Source organism: Elaeis guineensis, chromosome 10 (genome assembly GCF_000442705.2).
Source record: "Elaeis guineensis isolate ETL-2024a chromosome 10, EG11, whole genome shotgun sequence".
Taxonomy (NCBI): domain Eukaryota; kingdom Viridiplantae; phylum Streptophyta; class Magnoliopsida; order Arecales; family Arecaceae; genus Elaeis; species Elaeis guineensis.
In genome coordinates this window covers 480,223-488,067 of record NC_026002.2, presented here as the reverse complement: position 1 = coordinate 488,067, position 7,845 = coordinate 480,223, and the positions used below count along the sequence as shown (strand labels likewise).

General features: G+C 38.6%; 1 non-coding gene across 2 annotated transcripts; it reads left to right on the top strand.

Moving 5' to 3' along the window:
• Nucleotides 1-344: 344 nt before the first annotated feature.
• On the top strand, nucleotides 345-1,541 carry LOC105053348 (uncharacterized). 2 transcript variants are annotated; one of them, XR_012134924.1, is made up of 3 exons: nucleotides 345-494; nucleotides 1,095-1,198; nucleotides 1,304-1,541. It is a non-coding gene; the product is annotated as an uncharacterized protein (transcript). The 2 variants fall into 2 exon arrangements; XR_012134925.1 differs by lacking the exon at nucleotides 345-494 and adding an exon at nucleotides 501-913.
• Nucleotides 1,542-7,845: the final 6,304 nt, after the last annotated feature.

Sequence of the window (7,845 nt, the reverse complement as noted above, 5' to 3'; positions counted from 1 at the left end):
TTATGTGCCATATACGACACGCCATTGTTGATAGCCATTCATTTTCTGATGAAGGGTATCAAGCATTGTACACACTCTGTGGTGCAAACCATGCATCCTAGGGGATCTTGGGTCAGCAGTAAATAGTGTTCGATCAAAACATCAGCCATCAAGTGGTCGCTCAATCATGGACCCTACTCACCACTACGATGAGACACCTTCCGAACTGGTGTTCTAAGTGACGAGTTGGGGTGACGAGAGCAAGTGATGAAACCTCTCTCTGTCCCTTTGTGCGACAAAGATGTGACAGAAAGCCAAGGTTGTGATGATAAGAAGCCCTCCCACCACCATCCTTCCAAAATATCATCACCCCTCCACCACCATCCTTTCAGGAACCCCTCCACCATTCAAATGGAAGTTCAAAACGAGCCTTGATTGCCAAAAACTGAACCACCTCTAATTCATTATTCAAAAGGAAGTGACCCCATGGCTAGTGATCCTCCACCCACCAACTTGTACGGTTCCCCCCACCATATCTTTTCTTTTCCCCCTCTTTAATCTCCAACCACCACCATCTCCACTACCGCAAATACATAGTATACGATTACAAGTAGTCCTCATTTTCAGTAGATTTATCATGTTTAAAGAGCACCTATATATGATTTGTTCTTCCCCTTCTTTCACTTCTCACTATCTACCATACGCCATCATCACCACCTCAAGGAAATAAGTAATGGTAAAAGGTCTTCCATCATATTTTTAACACCTTCTGCAGGTGGGTGAATCTCACTCGAGAGTTCTCTGACAAGAGCTTTTGGGAATTTTGAGTGGTCACCAGTTTATTTACATGCATATATAAAAGTGTTTTAGGCGTTCGCATCTAATGTACCTATGTTATTTAAGACTCTCTCTCTGATCTTTCTCCATTTCCAAGGTTAGAACTCCTATATATCCTTATTATAGTCTCCAATTATTTCTACCTTTTTCACCTTTCTTCCTCCTCTAACTATTTTTCAGATATATATACTTTGTTTTCTTACGAAGATGTTGGTCCATATAGATCTTAAGAGCATTCCATTCCAGTGATGATTAATGCAAAATTTTCATGTTACCAGGGAAAGAGAAGATGTTAGAGAAGGCCGCAGTCTTACGTTGCCCGAAGATGGATATGAATGGAAAAATATGGCCAGAAATTCATCCAAAACATAAGGAAGTACAGGTATAACATATCTGAGAAAGTGTTTTTTTCTCATCACGTTTAAAAGAGATTTTTTCCTTTTCTTTTCTTTTTTGATCTTTTATTATCATGATTTTTCCAAGATAGAAACTACTTCAAGTGCCGGAACAAGAGATGCAATGCAAAGAAAAGAGTTGAATGGCATCCCAGAGACCCTAGCAGCAAAAAAATCATCTACACTGGAGTGCACAACCACCCTCCTCCGCGACCTCAATCGCCCTGGAGCAAGAGGCTTCGGCTAGGGTGGCAAATAGGTACAATTTGGCAAACCAAGTGCTTGGTTCTTCCAGTGAAACCTCCTAGTCTCTTGCATTTTTAAGCCTCCTCTCAAGAAGTCATTAGCAGACAGTCATGGTCATTATCTAGTCAATAAAGATGCTTGAGCAACCAAAAGATAATCGAAACTAGGTAAATGCTGGAATCACAAGTATGCTACTGTTATTATAGCAAGTTGTTCAAGTCCGGTTTGTATTCCAAAGAATGATATTGATCAATCTTTCTTGTGCTAGCTAGTTTATCATCTATTTGTAACCTTAGACTTTACATAAGACAAGAGTTCCACTCTTTGATCCAAGTAATGTCTTTACTACTGGTGCTACTATCACTAGTATAATTTTACCATGTCTGCACTACTAATATAGTATACAAAGGAAGTAGCAGAAGAAGATTGAGTTCTGTAGAAGGTGACAGATTAATAACCAAATGCATCTACTAGCCGTTTCGAGTGTTCTTTTGCATAATCATGCAGCATGACTTATTATATATTTTGCAAGTTCGGTCATAAACTACCATGGAAGGATAGGAATCCAATGATCACTTTGTAAGGATCCGTGCAGGCATTTGTATAGTTCCATATCGGTTATTCATCAGAGAGATCTTGAGGATTTAAATCAAACCGAAAAATCCAAATAATACCCTCCATCTAGCCATTCTAGATGAGGTCTTAGGTTGCTACACGCTTTTAGTTCAATTCCTTTCTTTTCTATGTATTTCTTACATGGAGAAGAGGCTAAACAAAACAGAATCATTTTGCTCCCTGTTTAGGAAGTAGTCATTCAATGGATCTCAGTGGAGCAAATGAATGTATATGAAGTTTATATATATTGTGCCACTATGTTTAATGTCACTATTTAGAAAGATTGACAATGAGAATCCCATACATTCTGTCTGTATTGCATTAATTCGGTGAATTAGGCTAAGTTATCATTGGTTCTCTTCATAGGTTAGATGTATTCAAGTCAAGCGAAAAAAATGATAACAATTTAAGGTTACAAATTGGCTTAATTGGCAAAAGTCACTACATATTGACTCCAAAATTTCTGCAAGAATATCCTTAGCATAGTTTTAAAAAAGAAACTCACGAAGTTCACTAAAAAATTTGAAGAATCACAGACAAGGCCAACTTGATCTCGAATGAAGTCCATCTTCGAGTCATTAAATCATTTTTTCCCCCAAATTTTTGAGTGAACTCGATGAGTCTTTTTAACTATGCTAAGGATATCCTTGTACCCAGTAAATACCTAACACCCACTAAAAATTAATGCCAAAACCTTCACTTTTAGAGAGACAGGTAGGTTAATTTACTGAGCCTTTACCTTAATCTTCATTTCTAAATAAAATTCTTTCAACCATCAATCAGCACTAGGGCCATTAATGATCGCTTAGGCTGTGCCTAGAACCCAAGACTAGCTGATGCATTTCAACTTACGATAGCCGTAATGATAAATGAAAGCATGCATCGAGCATTGTCCAGCTTCGCTAGCTTTATAAGTCCTCATCGGTCAAGCATTTTTACTTAGGATCATCTTTGATAATAATGGAAGCTTTTTCATATCCTTTCACTGTTAAGTTTGTATAAGATAGATTCGAGTTTTTTCCCATGGCCCCCAAGGGTCGATCTGTTTACTTGTGTGGGTTGATATTTTTTTGAATAAACACACGGATGCATGAAAGATTTTGTGTTTTCTTCCAGTCATAGAAAGAGAACAGGGAAAGAATGCAGCTTCAATGGTGGCACATCATGGACCACATGACTGAATTGCATGCCTCCTTCCTAGTGGGTAAAGAATGTAGCTTTAATGGTGGCCACCATCTTTTGATTGGGTATTGCCTGCCAAGGGAAAAGACAATTGCATCTCCTTACGAAAGGAAGTCTCTTTGTCTCACTTATAGTGCTTTGTCACTGTGCCCTATAGGATAAGACAATCCTCCCTCGCCGTGACCATCTAGAATGTGTGATGAAAGTGATCTTAAGACCCCGGCCAAGTAGAATTCAAAGTCTAATTTCTAGTTGTTCAATATGGTAGGGACCATTCAGAATTTACGCGCCTGAGTGCTGGAAATTTAGTCATTGGAGTTGTACTTTCTTGACCATGGTTGGACAAGGACTTACTTTTAAATAATCCATTACTCCATTCCAGTACCGATCAGCTCCTCCGACGAAATTCTTCTTGCAGCCCCTACATGACTCAGCATGAGACCAAAAATCTTTCTTCCTCGTGATTGACTGCAGTAGCCTTTGTTGAACGCGTTTTGTTTAAGCTTTAAGTATTATTATTTATATTTTTTGAGCTAAAGTGTCCTATTACTGCAAGTCTTCGGTCCGAGGTGCATGATTGTGGCCGGTTTCTTCCGACCAGTTGGTCAGTTTCAATCCAATGATGGAGACTCCTTAAGGAACCTGTAAATGAAATCTACTCTCGTCGAAGATCCTTCAATGGGGAACTCTCGATCCTTCACTTTGAAGAAACACCCTCATGAAAAGGGAGGTGGTATTTTTCTCCTTGTAGTAGGTGTAAGTTCATCATAGGACTTTTTTTCTTTAGTTCATAATTGAAAAAATCATTTTTTTTCGTCTCTTCGGATTCACCCTAGGACTTCAATTAGATTTGGAGCGATCCTCAGCTTTCTCTGAATAAGGACAAATCGACCCTTCCTGAGGATGAGGAGGATCATCATAGTGTGCTTGATGTCGAAGTACTAGAGTTAAAAGAACTGATGATTGAGCAAAATTCTTTATCGGCATTAGTCCGACGCTATCTCGGGGTATGGTCGATATCTTTTTAACTTAGAAAATCTTGTCTTATTGTTGGATCTTGTACAAACCACCTTTCCTCGAGGACCAAGCTAAAGTAGAGAAGTTGAAGATGGTCACCAAGGCGAAGCTCAATACTGTGGAGGAGTTCAAAGCCTCTATAGATTTTAAGGCTGAGGTCGCTGAAGGCTCTTCGATGGCGTATGAGTATGGGTTCGAGGCTTGCAAGATGCAGATCGCTCTTCTATTCCCAAGAGTTGATGTTAGTCACCTCAAACCTAAAGACGACGATGACAAGCCTGAGGAGGATCCGATCGTATCGCCTGATCTGACTACCGAGGTGCTAGCATCTGAGCCTGTTGTTGAGGTCATCATTGAGCCCACTGTCGAGGATGCTATCGAGCCCTTATTCGAGGATGCTATCATATATCCTGATCATATTCGCGTACTTGTCTCTGAGAGGTCGATGGCTTTCTGACGACATAGTCATTGGTGGGATATCCAAACTCAAGGCCCGGTGATATCCCTATACGATCAATTATTATTATCCCGATCCATCTTTCCTTCGAGGGATTTGGATTGGGATATTACGATCATTATGATCTTTCTGAGGTTTAGCTCGGTTGTCTCGAGTTTATACTCTTTGGATGTCTTTGATCATTACCAATGCTTTCATTAATGATCAGATATGGCCGACTTTAATTGACTTATCACTTAATCGCTTTTACAAAATCTGTATAAAAATATGAAGAAGAGAGCTTTATTGATTTAGAAATGGATACACAACTTATTAAAAATACATCCTTAGATTCTGGACGTTCTAGATCTGAGGAATAAGGATGCCATCAAGATCTTCAATTTTATAAGCCCCATGTCTGATGATTTTGGTGATTTTATAGGGTCCTTTCTAGTTCGGAGCTAGTTTGTCGTGTTCTATAGGTTTAGATACCTTAGCTCGACGGAGGATTAGGTAATTTGGTTTGAATATTTTCTATTTGACTTGTGCATTGTAGTAGTGAGCTACCCGATTTGGAGCCATCTTGATATGAGCTTATTATCTTATTTTTTCTAGCAGATTTAAGCTCATTTGGAGTTTACTCGATTCTCTTGCTTATCGTAGTGCTCCACCATAATTGTTAGTATTTCGATTTCAATCCGGATGACCACTTCGTCACAGAAGGCAAGGTTGAAGGGTATTTCATTGGTAGGAGTTTGAGAAATTGTCTGATAGGCCCACATCCACTATAGAGTTTCTTGGCTCAGAGCCCTTTGGCTTGATCGAGCCTTGACTTTAAATCATGTAAGATCATATGATTGGTCATCTCGATTTCTCCATTTGATTGTAGATGGCCAACCGAAATGAGTCTGTGATCGATATGAAACTCTGAGCAGAATTCTTTGAACTTCAGATCATCGAATTATTATCTATTGTCGGTAATGATGGCTTATAGTAGTCCGAACTGGCATATAATGGACTTTCAGATGAAGTCTTAAACCTTATTCTCTGTGATTTGTGCTAGAAGCTCGACCTCGGCCTACTTAGTGAAATAGTCGCTTACGATGATCAAGAATTTTTTTTGACCGATCGCCTATGAAAATGGTGTCGATTCGCCATATAGTGAAAGGCCATGGAGCAATAATCGATATAAGCTTGGTTGGTGGTCTCCATTAGATATTGGTATATTTTTGATATTGTTCACATTTTCTGACTAGATCGGCCATGTCTTACTATAGGATCGGTCAATAGTATCTTTGTCGAATCATCTTATAGACCAACAATCTACCCCCAAAGTGATTACTGTAGATCTCTTCATGGATCCCTTGAAGTACAAAATTTGCCTTGATTGGCCGCAAGCATCGAAGTAAAGGTAGCAAGAATGACTTTTTATAAAGTATAAAGTCTCCCTTCTAGGTAGACATATCAAGAAGCTTGGCGTTTAATCTTCCAAGCTTCGATAGGGTTGGCCAGTAAATTACTATCTAGAAAATAGTTGATGAGAAGATCCATTTAGCTTAACTCATGTCTGACTTGCAAGACAGCCGGTTCTACTTCAATACTTGGTTTCTGTATATTTTTGATGAATACTCGTCTATTGAGGTCAGAGTATCCTGAGGTAGCGAGGTGAGACAAGGTATCTGCTCATGCATTCTCCAATCTGTGTATCTATTGTACCTCCAAAGTCTGGAAGGCTGTCGAAAGTTTCTTAAGCTTCTTCAAATATCAAATCATCATTGGATCTCGGGCCTCATATTCTCTCCAGATCGATCCGATGATGAGCTATGAATTGGTAAAGATTTTGAGTCTTTTTATCCTGAGCTTTTTGGCGATGCTGAGGCCATCTATTAGTGCTTCGTATTCGACTTTGTTATTGGAAGTATCAAAGTCGAACCAAAGAGTATACTCTATCAAGGCTCCCTCCAAGCTTGCGAGAATAAGTCTAGCTCCACATCCTTATGAGTTTAATGCCCCATCCATATGTAGGATCCAATGAGATATTTCTTCTATCTCCTTAGGTAGTGCCAAAGTCAATTCCTCATCGAGAATAGTGCATTCTACAAGAAAGTCAGCCAAACTTAAGCTTTCATCATAGGCCGGGGGTGGTAACTGACGTTGAACTCTCAAAACTCGATTACCTATTTTGCGATATGCTCAAAAGTGTCTGGCCTTTGAAGAATAGCCTTTAAGAACTGGTCAGTTAAAATAACTACCGAATGGGCTTGAAAATATGGTCGAAGCCATCGCATGGAGATAATGAATGTATAAACCATCTTCTCAATTTTCAAATATCTTGTTTCTATATCTTAGAGGATCTTACTGATGTAGTAGATCAGCTTTTGATTTTCTGTATTCTCTCAGACAAATACCGAGCTAACGACAATAGGTGAGATAGATAAGTATAAATATAACTCCTAACTAGCCATTGGTTTGGAGAGTAGAGGGAGGTATCTGAGGTATCTCTTGACTTTTTCAAATGCAGCTCGATATTTATCTGACCACTCAAAGTCCTTCATTTGCTTAAAGACTTTGAAAGATGGGAGACACTTCTTGGCTAACCTCGAAATAAATCGACTGAAAGCCGTTACATGACCCGCCAAGTGCCCCATGTCCTTTTTAGTGCTCGGGTGCTTTATTTTCAATAGTGCTTGGATCTTCTTTGAGTTTGCTTTGATTTTGTATCGAGTCACCATTAGGGGTGGCAATTGGATCGAGTTGGGTTGGATCAATGTGGGTCGGATCAGAAAATCATCAACCCAAATCTGACCTATTTATTAAGCAGATAAAAAATTTAGATCTGAATCCAACCTATTTATTAAACAAATAATCTTATCTGACCTACTTAATTCGTTTACTAAATAGATCAAATTGGGTCAAATAGTTTAAATAGATTAAATAGATTAAACAAATCGAATTAAATAGGTCAAAAATAGGTTAAGCATATTTTAAACAGATTATTTGACTCAATCCGACTTAAATATTAAATGAATTAAATGAGTCAAATATCTAAAATCTAAATTTGATCCAAGTATTAAACGAGTTAAATGGGTTGATCTGTTTATGATCCAAACCTATTTAACCTAATATAAATATATTTAT